Consider the following 15,966-nt stretch of genomic DNA (forward strand, 5'->3'; position numbering starts at 1 on the left):
GGTGAAGGTGCAGAGGGCCTTTTCAAGAGGGTCTTAGAAGTCCAGGCAGGAAAGTGAATTCAGAGAGCCTCTGTGCTCCAGGGGATCAGCCTGAAAAAGAGAGAGAGGGAGAGAGAGAGAGAGAAAGAAAGACATGGGGACCAGAGCTCTAATGGAGCAAAGGTGTTTTCATCAACATGGTGTGGGCATATATACTGTCTTACAAGGTAGTTATTCTCAGCAAAGATAAAGATTAAAATTCCAGATTTACAAAACATAGGCGATCCATATTAAAGAGAGAGAGAGTTGTAAACAATCACTTTTACAGTATGGTTCACAAGAAGGAAGAGGGTACTCATCACCATATAGAAACACTAATGAAGGAAATGCCAGGATTCCTCAGTCCCGGGAGAGGCTTGCCTCTCCTCTTAATTCCTGAGTAAGGAACAGAGAATTCCTGACAGATCCAAAACAGCACACAGGAAGCCTCCTGTTATATGCTTCCTGACAGGTGACCAGGTGTTTGTCGAGCACAGTCTCTGCGACTTATCGCCTCCCCGGTCCCTGCCGCTCGGTTTTCTGGGTGTACAACTGGTGCACCTTCTCAAGCAGATGTTGACTGTCCAGAATCCCAAGAAGTCTTGGTTAGCAACAAAGCCTGCTTGCAGTTTGGTAGATGATGCCTCTCTGGAGCCGTGATTGCCCACTTCTGGCTCTGGCTGCCCTTGCCTGCCTGTCTCCGGTGGGGGATGGACTGGTCCACAGCTGGCTAGCTCTGTTCAGTCCTTTGTTCTGTGCGTGGGCCTGGCAGCGTTTTAGGTTAGTGCTTTTCGCAGGGTAGCTATCCCATAGTCTGGTTTGCTATCTCAAGTTAGTTCCTTCAGATTGCCCTCGGGGCATTCAGGTCTGGTTCTTACTCTAAGCAATGCAGCCCGCGCCTCCCTGCCCAGTCCCTGCTTGCTAGTAGCAAATGCACGCGTCTGCGCTGTTTCTCCGCTGGAAGTTACCATTGGGCATGTAATCTGTGGGTTTTAACTATTTATTTATTTTTCCTCCCGGTTATGTTGCCCTTTGAGGTTCCAAGGCTCACCACTGACTCTCCAGTGAGAGTGTTTCTTGGTGTTTGGAAACCTATCGTTTTTAAGACTCCCTTCCTGGGATGGATCTCCGTCCCTACCTCTTTTGTCTCTCTTTTTGTCTTTTATATTTTTTCCTACCTCCTTTCAAAGACAATGGGCTGCTTTTCTGGGTGCCTGATGGCTTCTCCCAGCATTCAGAAGTTGTTTTGTGGAATTTACTCAGGGTTCAAATGTTTGTTTGATGAGTTTGTGGGGGAGAAACTGGTCTCCCCATCCTATTCCTCCGCCATCTTAGGACTGCCCTACTCTCTTTCACTTTCTTATCATTGACTCCGGACTGCCAGGTTCTGGTCCATTAAAGGACCCCAACAAGTGGCATCCAGAACAGGGATCTGGTATACACGGCATTTCGGACAGAGTGACTCAGGGCCTATTGAAGTCGGGACCTACTGAGGTCGGTAAGTACTAAGACACGGGTCAAACGGCTGGAAAGCCCCATCATTTCTCTACTTTACTTCACCATTTGCTTAAAGTTCAGGGACTTTTGGTTTCACACCAACGAATAGAGCCTTGCCTTCAAACAGTAGTCGAACATAGTCCCTGATTCCCTGATAAAGACAGTTTTGATTTAGAAATTTGGCACTGGGTCAAAGAAAATGTTGAATGAGCTGCCAGATGGAGAAAAAATATTCCAATTGATTTCTGGCCCCTATGAGCTCTCATTAAAGCTGTAATCCTGCCATTTCAAGGTAATTCTAGCCCTCACAATATTCGACAACAGACAGAACACTTGTTACATAAATATGAATTAGATGATAAAACTTTACAGAAGGCCCAATTAGAACAACATAAAATATTTCAAAAATTTCCTACTAATCATACCCCAGCTGCTCCAAATGCTCCTCATCTGCCAGTGGGCACAAATCCAAAAGTCTCTTCTTTGCTAGACTTACTTGCTTTCCTTGAAATTCTCCTATTTTTGTTATAAAAAGAAAATCTAGCAAATGACATCTCTTAACAGATCTTAATCCCAGGGATGGTGGAGCCTGGCAGGCAGCCGTCTATGGGCTCGCACAGACTCAGACACGACTGAAGTGCCTTAGCAGCAGCAGCAGCAACAGACCTTAAAAAAGTTAATGAAAGAAGATCCTAATTTAAATAGCCCTCATTCACTTTCTCAAGAGACACAAGAGAAACTCTATTTAGTGCAAAAAAAATTACAAAAACAGTTTCGTACTCGCATCAGACTAGATTTACCTCTAAAATTATTTGTACTCCCTTCTCTTCATTCTCCCACAGGACTTCCTGACCCAACAGCTCCAACCTTGATATAACAAAAACATGCCTAGGTAAAAGCCTATAATTAACTCTTATCACATTATTGAAATAGACAACCCACTTTGCCCTGAGATGTCAGCCTTAGACAGATTAGTATAACTTCAAGCCAGAAAAAAAAAAGGGGGGGGGGGACAAACAGACCTTTTATATCTTAAAGCAGAAAACTATGAGACCTCTGTCTGTCTGGATATATATACATATATATATATATATAGAGAGAGAGAGAGAGACATATATATATATATATATGTCTGTCTGGATATATATATATGTCTCAATATATATATGTATATGTCTCATATATATATATATGTCTCAATGTATGTCTTTGTCTCTGGATAATATTGCTGAGGTTGATTTATAAATGAGCTAAACAACAGTTCATGGTTTCTGAAAGAAAGTAAGATGCATGTTTTCAGTAAAAAGCGTATAAGAAATGGAATTGGCTTGTAGATGGCTATTCTATGAATAGACAAATAAAGTGATAAACACAGAAAGTGAAAAAAAAGTTTGTGAAAAGTGAGACCCAAAAAGAAAGTTCTACATGTGGTACATTTTATTAAGAGAAAAAGAAGGAAATATGGCTTATAGATGACTGTTCTATTAATGAACAGATAACGTGATGAATACAGAAAGTGTAAAAAAGGTTTGTGGAAAGTGAAACCCAAGAAGAAAGTTCTATATGTGGTACATTTTATTAACAGAAAAAGAAGTATGACTTACAGATAAATACAGAAAGTGTAAAAAAGGTTTGTGGCAAGTAGAAGAGAGTTTTATGCATGATACAAGTTTCTTAAGACTTATGAATTTACTAATAACTGCTAGCTATAGCTATATTGTTTTCTATGTCACTTGTTTCGGAAGAATTTCTTATGTTAACAAATGTGTGACTGAGCCTATGATATAATGCTGATATGCAGTTCCACATGAGATCAATGATTATAATAATGTAACTCTAGATATGGGAAGAAACAACAAGAGGGAATATTTTCTTGGACCAAGAGGCTAGTAAGACAGTGGTCCAGAGACTTTTGCTACTTGCAAGGCCTGGTCCAATAACAGCACACTGAGTGGCCTATCAATGAAATCTTCCCTAGACCTGGAAATGAGCCTTCCCAACACCGCGAGACACAATAGCCGTGAAATGCCCCCCAAACATGGTCAAATATGTGGCTATGAAGGGACCCTGCTGACTGGAAGTTGGTACTTGCCAGCTGCCTCTACAAAGATTACATCACGACCACTACAAGGTGCTGACCTTCAACACCCCCTGAAAGGAGTGCAGGGTGGAAATCAGAAATAAGGCACTCTGTGCTCTGAGAAAAAACCCAAAAGGACTGGCCTTCAGACAGTCAGATGTTTTCAGGTAAAGATTTTATGAGCCCTAGTTCTTGCATCTTCTCACACCTAGAGAAACACTAATGTCATGAACCAATGTCTGGGCCTAGTTCTCCTGGTGGTCCCTGAACAGCTTTTCTACTTATATTAATCTATGGGCCATGTACCTTTAACTTTCTTGTTAAGTTTGTTTCTTCCAGAATACAACAAATCTCCAAATGGTAGTATGACAAGAATATTCCCTGACCAACACCTAGACAATGCTGAAACAAGTCATCTTATCATTCCATGGACTCTCATCTCCCTCTGTTAATGCACCCTGTCGGAGAACAGGCAAAAGGAACCCAGAACCCCATGACGTCCCTGTACAGCCTGAAGAAGCCAGAGCAGTCATCGCCCCCTTTCCCCTGAGACTGGGTTCCCAAATGCCTGAGAAGAAAAATAGGTAGACAGTTAGACATGAAAAGGGTATCAAAAGGGACCAGAATCCAAAATCAGGATTTCCAAAATCAGGAAAATTAATGCTTATGGCTAATCACACCATTATCGATTGGGGACCCCATGGTATGTGGTTATCTAAGTGCTCAGATGATATATTAACAATACTATGTATGACTATGCTACTCAAGTAACATGAAAAGTTACTAATACTACGATGGAACATTAGCATGACAAAGGACTTCTTGGCTGGTTTGACGATGGAATGACACCCCCTCATCCTTGAATTGTCCTCAATAAACAGATTGGGCCTGAACAATGAGACATCTGGAAACTTGCTGCGAACACCAAAAAACTTAAAACTTGGACTAGACATTTCACAGAGACCAATCGTAGTCATAATAACTATTTCTTTCATTATAATCAATCATATTTCATACAAGCTTGTGTTCCCCTTCCTTTTGTTACAATTATATTTGTTGTTTACCATTGCCTTTATGCAAAAATTGTTAAAACTAAACAGACTCAACTAGTCAAGACCCTTTTTACAGATATAATAAATAAGGGGGAATTGTCAGGGAACATTTAACAGGAGGATTCCTGCATGCTGTTTTCTATTTCTCAAGGATTCTCTGTTCCTTATCAGTTCCTATTCAGGGAACAAATGAAACAGCACACTGTTCCCAGGACTGAGGTCATAGGATGAGACATGTAAGAATCCCCTACAGTGACTCTTTTCAGCATCAGCAACCTTGTATGTATTAGACTATCCATATTGTGGCTATTGATAAAATGTCATCCTGTGTAATAGCTGAGTAATCATCTTACTAAAGATATATAAGCCTACATTTCTGCTAATAAAGCACCCTTGCTCCATCAGAGCTTGGGTCCCTGTGTCTTTCTTTCTCTCTCTCTCTCTGTCTTTCTCTCTTTCACTTTCTTATCGTCGACTCCAGACTGCCAGGTTCCGGTCCATTAAAGGACCCCAACACCACACAGTCAAAGACTTTAGCATAGTCAATGAAGCAGAAGTAGATGTTTTTCTGGAATTCCCTTGCTTTCTCTATGATTCAACGATGTTAGCAAATTGATCTCTGGTTCCTCTGCCTTTTCTAAACCCAGTTTGTACATCTGGAAGTTCTCAATTCAAGTACTGCTGAAGCCTAACTTGAAGGATTTTGAGCATAACCTTACTAGCATGGGTAATGAGCATAACTGTTCAGTATTTTGAACATTCTTTGGCACTGGCCTTCTTTGAGCTTGGAATGAAAACTGACCTTTCCGGTCCTGTGGCCACTGCTGGGTTTTCCAAATTAGCTGACATATACAGTGCGGCACTTATTAGGATTTGAACAGCACCATCTTTTAGGATTTGAAATAGCTCAACTGGAATTCCATCACCTCCACTAGCTTTGTTCCTATTAATGCTTCCTAAGGCCCACTTGACTTCACACCCCAGGACGTCTGACTCTAGGTGAGTAACCACACCATCGTGTTTATCCATATCATTAAGACTTTTTTGGTATAGTTCTGTGTATTCTTGCCACCTCTTCTTAATCTCTTCTGCATCTATTAGGTCCTGACTGTCTCTGTGGTTTATCATGCCCATCCTTGCATGAAATGTTCCTTTGATATCTCTGATTTTCTTGAAGAAATCTTTAGTCTTTCCCATTCTATTGTTTTCTTCTATTTGCATTTTTCATTGAGGAAGGCCTTATCTCTCCTTGCTATTCTCTGGAACTCTCTGGAATTCTCGTTCATTTGGGCATATCTTTCCCTTTCTCCTCTGCTTTTTATTTCTCTTCTTTCCTCTGCTATTTGTAAAAACTTCTCAGACAACCACTTTGCCTTCTTGCATTTCTTTTTCTTTGGGATGGTTTTGGTCACTGCCTCCTGTACAAGGTTATGAACCTCTATCCATAGTTCTTCAGGTACTCTGTCTGCCAGACCTAATCCCATGAATGTATTCATCACCTTCACTGTATAATCATAAGGGATTTGATTTAGGTCATACCTGTATCACTTGTTTCTGGAGGAGGGCACAACAAACCACTGCAGTATTCTTGCCTGGAGAATCCTATGGACAGAGGAGCCTGGCAGGCTGCAGTCCATAGGGTCGCACAGAGTCGGACATGACTGAAGTGACTTAGCACACACAGAGTGTATCACTTGTTAATTTCTTATTTTAAAAAATATTTCCTTATATTCTCAGAATTGGATTAAAAGTTTCCAACCTCATTTGAATTTTTTTTAAATCACTAGGATAATACATTTTGTAGACATTTAGCACTAACCCTAGATGCCAAAATACATAGAACTATATCAAAGCTTTGAGTGAATATAAATTAGAAATCTAGCATTCTTTTCATACTAAGTCAAACAAGTAGAATTAAAATGTCATAAATTTTTTTAGTCAAAAGTCATAAATTTTCTAAAATACATACATATACATACTATATATGTATATATGTATGTATGTATATATGTATATACACACACACACACACACACACACACACACACACAAGCTTTTCTATCATCCTTGATAAAAGCTTGAGAAAGAACAACAACAAAAAAGAGATGGAGAAACTGGAAAACATAAGTGAAATGAAATGGGAGCACTGAATATGAAATAGAAAAGGTGAAACAAACTAGATAAAAGTATAAGATTATCATATAGTCCAGTTGTTTTTAAACATGGCTGCTCATTAGAAACACATCTGGAGTTTTGGAGAAGAATAGCAATAATTTGGGCATTTACATTTTTCAAAAGATTCCAAGATAATTCTGTTATGCATCTGGATTTTTAAAAGTGATTACAAGTTTTTCTATGAAATCATAGTTTTAGTGATATAGAATTCTATTATTTTCTGTTGACTGATCATGATACAAAGATATTAAGTGTATAATAGTTACATAATCAAAATAGTAGAAAGTGTTTTAGAGGAGGAAATGGCAATCCACTCCAGAATTCTTGCCTGGAAGTTTCCATGGGCAGAGGAACCTGGCTGGCTACAGTCTATTGTGGTCGAAAAGAGTTGGACACAACTGAGCAACTGAACCTACATGACTCTCCTACAGAGGCGTGTCTGTGGTTTCCTGTCCTTGGACACGTAAGACTTGGAGGCAAAGAAATGTGGATTTGGAGGAGTCTGTGGCCAGCTTCCTCCCTGCAGGCCCAAGATCAACCATCCAACATAGAAAAGCCTTTGATTTCTCCATCAAGTCTGAATGAGAGTCTTGCTGTGTAGAGTATTCTTGGTTGTACATTCTTCCCTTTCATTACTTTAGACATATCGTGCCATTTGCTTCTGGCTTGCAGAATTTCTTTTGTGAAATCAGCTGATAACCTGATGGGAGTCCCCTTGTATGTTATATGCCATTTTCCCCTTATTGCTTTTAGTATTTTATTAATATCTTTGTCTTTAATTTTCACAGTTTTGATTACTATGTGTCTCAGTGTCTCCTCCTTGGGTTTATCCTGTCTGGGACTGTCTGCACTTCCTAGGCTTGGTTGACTATTTCCTTTTCCATGTTGGGGAACTTTTTAGCTATTATTTCTTCAAACATTTTCTTGGGTCCTTTCTCTGTCCCTTCTCCTTCTGTTGTTGTTGTTTAGTCACTAGTCTTTTATGACTCTTGGTGACCCCATGGATTGCAGCACACCAGGCTTCTCTGTCCTTCACCGTTTCTCGGAGTTTGCTCAAACTGATGCCCATTGAGTCGATGATGCCATCCAAACATCTCATCCTTTGTTATCACCTTCTCCTCCTGCCTTCAATCTTTGCTGGCATCAGGGTGTTTTCTAATGAGTTGGCTCTTCTTATTAGGCGGCCAAAGTATTGGAACTTCAACTTCAGCATCAGTCCTTCCAATGAATATTCAGGGTTGATATCCTTTAAGATTGACTGCTTTGATCTCCTTGCTGTCCTGGGGACTCTCAGAAATCTTCTTCAGCTCCATAGTTCGAAGGTATCAATTTTTCAGTGCTCAACCTTTTTATTGTCCAGCTCTCACATCCATACATGACTATTGGAAAAACCATAGCTTTGACTATACAGACCTTTGTAAGGCAAAGAAATGTCTCTGCTTTTTAACGCACTGTGTAGGTTTTTCATTGCTTTTCTTCCAAGGAGCGAGGGTTGACCATAAGGACATTTTTCAGCAAAGTCAAACTTTTAGGTTATTGCTATCCAATAGATGTGAAATGGATCTCATTGTTGGTTCAGTTTGCCTTTCCCCAGTTACTAGAGATGTAGACCAGTTTTTTACATATATTATTGGTTATTTGTATTTCTTCTTCTGGAAATGGTTTTTTCATACCTTTTGTCCATTTTTCTATTTGGTTGTTTATCTCTATTTTTATTGTCATTGTCATTGGTTTGTAGGAATTCCTTACAGATACCCATCTTTTTCTAACATGTATGTTAGAAATATATATGTTGCAGATAATTTCTTCCCATTTCCCTATCACTTATGTTTTAATCTTGTTTAAGATGTCTTTTATGTAGGATGTTTTAACTTTGTTAATTTTATAGAAATTGTCCATTTTTCAAAATTTGATATAAGAAATTAGATCATGAGCTATTCTATTTTTTTTTTTTCAGATAATTTTAAAGGTTTTGTTTTACAACTTTAGGTTTTTCACCCACCTGGAGCATATTTCGCCTTCTTTTTCTGTCTTCTGAAGCTTCTGGCGCTCACCATTTGCTTCTTCACCACATTTCTCTAGTGAGAAGTCTTTGACATTCTAGACATCTTACTTCCTCCCTCTGAGTCTTTCTCTTAGAAACAACGGAATGGGAACATAAATGAAGCTCCAGGCTTAGAAAACTAGCTATTTGAAAGCCTATAAAGAAGAAGCAAGTGGCAACGATCAGGTAAAAGGAGACATTGGGAGGAATCTCTGCAAAAGATGATACATAGGGTGGTTCTTCACCCTTCACACCAAGAATCTGAGAATCCTGGAAGAAAATTTATGCTTGTGGGGAGAAGGAAGAGTGTCTCAGAGACACTCAGAGACACACTTCTTTCAGCTGGCCCTGAAAGAAGGGAGGTGTAGACTTGAGATAGGATCCTAAAAAAAACCTTTTTATTTGGTACTGGGGTATAGCCAATTAACAGTGTTGTGATAGTTTTCAGTGAACAGTGAAGGGACTCCACCATACATGTACATAAACCCATTCTCCCCCCAGTTATGTCCTACTTTTAAAGTTCTTCCACATCTACTTTTTTTTTTTTTTTTAATTTTCTACTTTCTTACTTTACCTCTCTCCCCTACCTTCAAGTCCTGTGAGCTTTTTTTTTTTTTTGTCTTGCACCAGAAGATTGTGAAAGTGAGGCATATAGAATCACATAGAAGTTGTTGGTGAAGTTAAGGAAGAACCCAGGTTTCTTGACCTTCTTGAACACTGGAAGGTTTCAAGCAAGCCCAGCTTGAAACCAAGTTGTGGGAGAGAGGAGCAGTATCCCAAAATTACCAGAAGGAGCCTGTGATTTCTAGTGCCATAAACATCACCACAGTCATAATCTTCATCAAAAAGCCTTTATCAGGGCCTACTTGCAATGAGCAATTAAGGTAGACACTGAAATAAATTTAGAATGCATTGCTCATGAACACGGTCTAAGAATTCACACTCTATGAAAAAAGAGATAAGCAGAGGCCATATATATATGACAATAAAGAAGAGATAGACCAATCTAGCTACTGCAGACAGTAAAGAATTAATATCAAATATGCCAGAAGTCACTGCAATACAAGGAAAAGAGGCTTGCTGGGTGAAGAACAGAGCCTAGTAGGAACTGGTTATGGGGGTTCCAAGTTCAGGGAAACTGTTACTGACCAATTAGGGAGGGCATGTCTCTTGCCTTCAGACTTCTTCCCCTCCCTTTTACCCACCACACACACACCCCACCCCAAGCTTTTCTTCTTCACGGCAACATAACCCTTGCCACGGCTCAAGATTAGAGGAAGTTTTACTTTGTGTTAGTCTTTGATTCTGAATTAGGGACCTTTACACAGCATCAGAAGAAACCACCCTCAGGAGCCGCTTTGTGCTCCCAGACTCGTGCACAGCAATTAGAGCAAATGGACAGAGGTAAGGACACTCCTGGAGGGAAGGTCTCCACACCCAGCTTTGGCAGGGTCACCCGGGATCTCTACCATTGGCCTTAGTATTCACTGTGGCATGTGGCTCATTACTCCACCTGGCCCATTCACTGAGCTTCTCCTGCGTTCAATTTCTGTAGGGAAAAGGAAGCCCCTGCTTCAGGGTACTCTCAGTCTAGGCATATCTGCACTTTCAGCAAGATTCATCAATGTCTCAAATAGCTGAATCAATATTAAATCATTCTACAGTTTAATCTCTGTCTCAGAATATCACTATCAAATATTCTAATATAAGAAAATAAAGGATTAATATATTCACATACACATGTGAATATATATGTTACTAAATGAACACACATTGCTCAGGAGGAAGTCATTGGCTCTGTCTCAGGGTCCTTGCACTTGCTTTTCTCTCTGCTGGAAGTTTTCATCTAGATAGCTATTCCTATGATTTGCTCTCTCACTTCAGTCAGGTTTATCCTTCAAAGTGAGGTCTTTCCTAACCAGCCCCTCTAAATTGTCCTTATCTCCTACCTCTGGCTCTAGCTCCTTCTTACCATGCTCTTTCAATTTATTTCCAAAATAGAATTTATCACTGCCTGATGTACACTTAGTGACTTGTTTTCACCCACCCCCACAACAGAAGTTCCCTGAGAGCAGGAAGTTTGTATTTTTTGTTGTTTGTTTAAAAATTTCTTTTGATGTGGACTAAAGTCTGTATTGAATTTGTTATAATATGGCTTCTGTTTTGTTAAGTCATTAAGTTGTGTCCAACTCTTGGAGATCCCATGGACTGTAGCACACCAGGCTACTCTGTCCTCTACAATCTCACTGAGTTTGCTCAAATTCATGTCCATTGAGTCACTGATGCTATGTAACAATCTCATCCTCTGCCTCCCCCTTCTCCATATGCTTCTGTTTTATGTTTTGATTTTTTGACCTCACAGCATGTGGGATCTTAGCTCCCCTACCAAGGATTGAACCCACACAGCCTGCATTGGAAGGCGAAGTCTTAACCATTGAACCACCTGGGAAGTCCCTGTATGTCTTAACCACCACTACCTGTGTCTAGAACAGTATCTGGTACAGAGTAGATCTTCAATGCTGTGTTAAATGAATGAAATGAAATACAGCAAGCATGTGTTTGTGTGTCCTTATTCTAATGTTGTTTGGTGACATTAAATAGGAGAGATTGAGATGTCTTTCTAAACTAATCCTATTCAGCTTTGGAAACTCGGTCATTCTAAACCTCTGACTCCACCTCTTAAGAAGACATCTCATAATCTCTTTTTAGTCCAGGTGACTCACCCTCTAACTGCAGTGGTCAGCTTGTGTTCTTGGTATCCTTGACCAGTATTTTTTGTTTGAGACTTGGCTTATAACCCAAGCTCAGTGTCAGACAGAGCATTCCCTGAGACTTTTGCTGGAACAATAAGGGAAAAGATATCTACCTGCTGATGGGGAGGATTCCATCAGCTCAGAGCAGATGGTGGCTGTGGTCCCACCATGTAGGCAGAACCTGTCTGAGAATAAAACCCCACTGGGACTGAAGTAGAGCCCAGAGTGAGAGGAGGTTAGAAGGAAAGAGACAAGTGCACAGCAGCTTGGTTGATACCATCTGAGTTCCCAGATGAAGCCCTGCCCAAAGCTTGCTGTTCCATTGGGTTACATGTGTGATTTACTTCCCTTTGAGCACAGTCTGAATTGGGTTTCTATCACTAGTTATCAAAAACCAAAACAAGGGAATTTCCTGGTGGTGCAGTGGTTAAGACTCAATGCTGTCACTGCTGGAACCTCGGTGTTATCCCTGCTTGAGGAACTAAGATTTCTGTAAGCCTCGAGGTGCAACCAAAAATAAATAAATAAAACATGTCTAATGCCCATTTAGCTGTATAATTTATACTACATCAGTTTTCACTTGTTTACTAAATAACACATGCAAATTTTTGCCTAAGACATTACAACATTTTTATAGCTTACAAAATAATCTGTGTATATCTATCACTTGATTGTAACGCAAGTATGTGAGGTTGGGTGCCGGGGTCCAGCCCTGGCTGATCCAGGGTATTCGAAGCGGGGACGGCGTCGGCGAGGGTCAGGATACAATGGCTTCAATTAGATATTAATTAAAGATATAAAGAGTAATAGAATAAGGATAGCTCAGTAGGAAAATTCAGTGGAGAAAAGAGGCTGAGTAGCTTGGCTTATCCGGGAGACCAATAAAACTTCAAGACAAGAAGTTTGCACCACTTACGTAGGCCGCAGGTGTCCTTCCGTTCTCCTGAAGGAGAGGAGACACTGAGGCCTCCCCGGTCGGATCTTAGAAGCCCAGGCATAATTAGTAAGCATTCCGCGCTCCAGATGGAGACTCAGCCAGAGTGAGAGAGAGAGCGACATGGGGAGACCAGTATTTCGAGAAACTGATCCCAATTCTTTATTTTCCATGGTCTACTTTTATACACTGAGATGTTATGCAAAAGTCATGCGGGGTCAGCAGTCCTGACTTTTATCAAAGTCAGGTGCTTCACACAAATGTATACAGAGGTCTTAGGGGTGTTACATCATCTTCTGGCCAGGGGGCCTGCTGACAATTTATGACCCTCTCCTTGTGACAGTGGTCAGTCAACCAGGACACTTATTTCTCCAGGGGTGATTATTCTTAAAACAGACGCCACCCAAATAAAGTTACATTCCTATAGGGTGAGGGTATAGTGGGTTTTAGTTAAGGAAAGAATTTACTTAGCCTAAGGTCTAACGTGATTAATATCAAAGGTTAATACTTATTTCTTCTATATATTCATTAATGTGTGTAAGGGCAGGGGATATGGAGACTTAGCAACAAACATTGGCTCAACAAATGAAAAACCCTTCACCAATACAATTTCTAATCAGCCCACTATACTTATACTAATGGTTTTCTAACTTTTCTAAGGAACCTGTTTTTAGAAGGTTTAAAGCATCTCGTGCCTCTCACGGTTGGGAGGCTGTGAGCAATCACATGTGGCCGGACAAGCCCGTCAGGCAGGCTAGAGAACCTTCAGAGGAGTTTGTAGGTTAAAACACTCTTGTCACGCCCAGGAGTTTTTATTAACTGGAGCTCTAGGTTAACTCCTTCTCCGAAAGAGGTGGTGGGGGACAGCCCCCCGTAAAGTCAGAAGTGTAGGTGAGAGCACAAAGTAGTAAAGTAGGCAGGCTCTGGTTATGGGGGTAGGTGCTCGAGGATTTCCAGGGGGACTCCTGAGGCTCGATCCCGCCTTTGCGTATGTCGAGCCTCCTTCCTCATGACCTTTGCCATGGGCGGAGTACCTCACTCTGGCCCCCAACAGTTGGGTATAGATTATTCTTTCAGTTGTCTAAACTGAAGCTCAGAGAAATCAATCAATTTATCCAACAACAAACAGCTAATAACTGGCAGAGCAAGAATGCTAAGTAGGTCTTTGGCTCTAAATCCCAAGGCCCAGTCTATGGCACTTCAGCTACTTAAATAACTGAAGACTTTCTTTCTGGATTTGTCTCTATTTAAAAAATGTTTTAAAAAGATTTTCTTACCATGTTGCATGGGTTCCTGGATCTTGGTTCCCAACCAGGGATTGAACCTATACCTTTGGCAGTGAAAGCACTGAGTCCTAACCCCTGGACAGCCAGGGAACATCTGCCTTTCTTTGTCTCTCTTAATAGAAAAGCACCGCTCTTAGAGACAGGACCTTGCTCTTTGCCTTGAGTCCTTTAATCCCTAGGGCAACTCCCTGAATGAGTGGAGGCTCCGAGTGGAGCGTTCGACCTCACTAATTGTAAGGGTAGAGTTTGCTCATCAAGGAGCTTGTTATTGGCTGACTGAAATAATGCCTTTGTATCAAGTGCTGTTTTTCCACCTTTTTTGACTGCTACAGTAAAAAACATATTCTACAGCAACCCAGTACACACACACACACATACATGCAAACACATTATTAAAAATAAAGTTTCACAAAATAATACCTACTTTAGTACTTTTGACATTCTCTGATAGTTTGTTCCTATAGAGAGGGTTAATAGCCTTGATAGAGAGGCCAGAGGTCCCCAGGGGGAGAAAAGGACAAATCTTTTTTTCCCTACATTCCTGCATCTTAGTCACATAAGAAGTTTTTACAAACTCGTCTTAAACTCTATTCAGTTCAGTTGCTCAGTTGTGTCAGACACTTTGCGACCCTATAAACTACAGCACGTCAGGCCTCCCTGTCCATCACCAACACCTGAAGTTTACTCAAACTCATGTCCACTGAGTCTGTGATGCCATCCAACCATCTCATCCTCTGTTGTCCCCTTCTCCTCCTGCCTTCAATCTTCCCCATCATTAGGGTCTTTTCACATGAGTCAGTTCTTCCCATCAAGTGGCCAAAGTATTGGAGTTTCAGCTTCAGCATCAGTCTTTCCAATGAATATTCAAGACTGGTTTCCTTTACGATGGACTGGTTGGATCTCCTTGCAATCCAAGGGACTCTCAAGAGTCTTCTTCAAACCACAGTTCAAAAGCATCAATTCTTCTGCGCTCAGCTTTCTCTATAGTCCAACTCTCACATCCATACATGACTACTGGAAAAACCATAGCTTTGACTAGATGGACCTTTGTTGGCAAAGTAACGTCTCTGCTTTTTAATATGCTGTCTAGATTGGTCATAGCTTTTCTTCCAAGGAGCAAGTGATTTAAATGTCATGGCTGCAGTCACCATCTGCAGGGATTTTAGAGCCCCAAAACATAAGGTCTCTCCCTATTTCCATTGTTTCCCCATCTATTTGCCTTGAAGTGATGGGACCGGATGCCATCATCTTAGTTTTCTGAATGTTGAGCTTTAAGTTAACTTTTTCACTCTCCTCTTTTACTTTCATCAATAGGCTCTTCAGTTCTTCTTCACTTTCTGCCATAAGGGTGGTGTCATTTGTATTTCTGAGGTTATTGATATTTCTCCCAGCAATCTTGATTCCAGCTTGTGCTTCATCCAGCCCGGCATTTCCTATGAAGTACTCTGCATGTAAGTTAAATAAACAGGGTGACAATATATAGCCTTGATGTACTCCTTTCCTGATTTGGAACCAGTCTGTTGTTCCATGTCCAGTTCTAACTGCTGCTTCTTGACCTGCATACAGATTTCTCAGGAGGCAGGTCAGGTGGTCTGGTATTCCCATCTCTTTCAGCATTTCCCACAGTTTATTGTGATCCACACAGTCAAAGGCTTTGGCATAGTCAATAAAGCAGAAGCCGATGTTTTTCTGGAACTCTCTTGCTTTTTCTATGATCCAACAGGTGTTGGCAATTTGATCTCTGGTTCCTCTGCGTTTTCTAAATCCAGCTTGAACATATGGAAGTTCACGGTTCACGTTCTGTTGAAGCCTGGCTTGGAGAATTTTGAGCATTACTTTGCTAGCCTGTGAGATGAGTGTAATTGTGTGGTAGTTTGAGCATTCTTTGGCATTGCCTTTCTTTGGGATTGGAATGAAAACCGCCATTTTCCAGTCCTGTGGCCACTGCTGAGTTTTCCAGATTTGCTGGCATATTGAGTGCAGCACTTTCACAACATCATCTTTTAGGATTTGAAATAGCTCAACTGGAATTCCATCACCTCCATTAGCTTTGTTCACAGTGATGCTTCCAAAAGCCCACTTGACTTCACATTCCAGGATGTCTGGCTCTAGGTGAGTGATCACACC

General features: G+C 40.8%; 1 non-coding gene across 1 annotated transcript; it reads left to right on the forward strand.

Moving 5' to 3' along the window:
* The first annotated feature begins 7,242 nt into the window (after positions 1-7,242).
* On the forward strand, positions 7,243-7,373 carry LOC112446869 (small nucleolar RNA SNORA38). The gene has a single exon (XR_003034955.1). It is a non-coding gene; the product is annotated as a small nucleolar RNA SNORA38 (small nucleolar RNA).
* Positions 7,374-15,966: the final 8,593 nt, after the last annotated feature.

The sequence above is a fragment of the Bos taurus genome, chromosome 5, assembly GCF_002263795.3.
Source record: "Bos taurus isolate L1 Dominette 01449 registration number 42190680 breed Hereford chromosome 5, ARS-UCD2.0, whole genome shotgun sequence".
Taxonomy (NCBI): Eukaryota; Metazoa; Chordata; class Mammalia; order Artiodactyla; family Bovidae; genus Bos; species Bos taurus.